This window comes from Schistocerca nitens, chromosome 10 (genome assembly GCF_023898315.1).
Source record: "Schistocerca nitens isolate TAMUIC-IGC-003100 chromosome 10, iqSchNite1.1, whole genome shotgun sequence".
In the NCBI taxonomy this organism is placed as follows: domain Eukaryota; kingdom Metazoa; phylum Arthropoda; class Insecta; order Orthoptera; family Acrididae; genus Schistocerca; species Schistocerca nitens.
Window position 1 is genome coordinate 113,179,989 of NC_064623.1, and position 1,207 is coordinate 113,181,195.

The 1,207-nt window shown below is 46.9% G+C and overlaps 1 pseudogene; it reads right to left on the reverse strand.

Moving 5' to 3' along the window:
- Positions 1 to 216: 216 nt before the first annotated feature.
- On the reverse strand, positions 217 to 334 carry LOC126210708 (5S ribosomal RNA; annotated as a pseudogene).
- Between the last annotated feature and the right edge of the window lie 873 nt (positions 335 to 1,207).

The window sequence follows — 1,207 nt, forward strand, 5'->3', positions numbered from 1 at the left end:
GATTTTTTGCCTCCCTTGAAAAAAAAACCACTCCGTCTACAGGCCACGGTCCATCCGACCGCCGCGTCCTCCTCAGAGGAAGGTTGCGGATAGGAGGGGCGTGTGGTCAGCACACCGCTCTGCCGGTCGTTATGATGGCATTCTTGACCGAAGCCGCTACTATTCGGTCGAGTAGCGCCTCAATTGGCATCACGAGGCTGAGTGCACCCCGAAAACTTGCAACAGCGCAAGGCGTCCTGGATGGTCACCCATCCAAGTGCCGACCACGCCCTACAGCGCTTAACTTCGGTGATCTCACGGGAACCGGTGTATCCACTGCGGCAAGGCCGTTGCCTTTGGTCTCCCTTGAAGCAAACTGAATTGTCGTAGTCGATTTTTTATTCTGATATTTAGTATTCTTTACAACCAAAAAAACAGGGGTCCATGATTGGCCATTTTTTTCAAATATCTATAATTTCGCTAAAAAAATCTTTTTTTCGCAAATCCATACGATGAACTATACGACATCTGAAAGGATCAGGGCGATATGTTAATTTCCTGTTCCAGATAACCGTAACCGGAGATACAGCGACAAACGTCGATCTGCCTCCTTTCAGAGATGCCTCGGGAAAATCCCAGTTACACAGTAAAGATAATATTTTTCAATAAAATATATCAACAAAAACTTCAGTGTACGTTTTATTCGTTGAAGGAAACCCCATCTGTCTACTACATTCCGGGCTGTCCATAAATCCGTAAGAGTAGGAAGGGGCGCATAGCTTTTCCGAACAGCATTTTGCAAGGCATCAAATATATGCTCAATAATGTTTATTTCTGGGGAGTTTGGTGCCTAACGGAAATGTTTAAACACAAAATTGTGTTCTGGAGCCACTCTGTAGCAATTCTGGACGTGTATATTGTATAGCATTGTCCTGCTGGAATTGCCCAAGTCCTTCGGAATGCACTATGGACATGAATGGATGCTTACGTACGTATCACCAGTCAGTGTCGTATCTAGACGTATCAGGGGTCCCACATCGCTCCACCTGCACGCGCCCCACACCATTACAGAGCCTCGACCAGCTTGAACAGTCTCCGACTGACATGCAGGGGCCCATGGATTCATGAGGTTGTCTCCATACCCATACACGTCCATCTGCTCGATAGAATGTGAAACGACTCGTCCGACCAGGCAACATGTTTCCAGTTATCAACAGTCCAATATCGG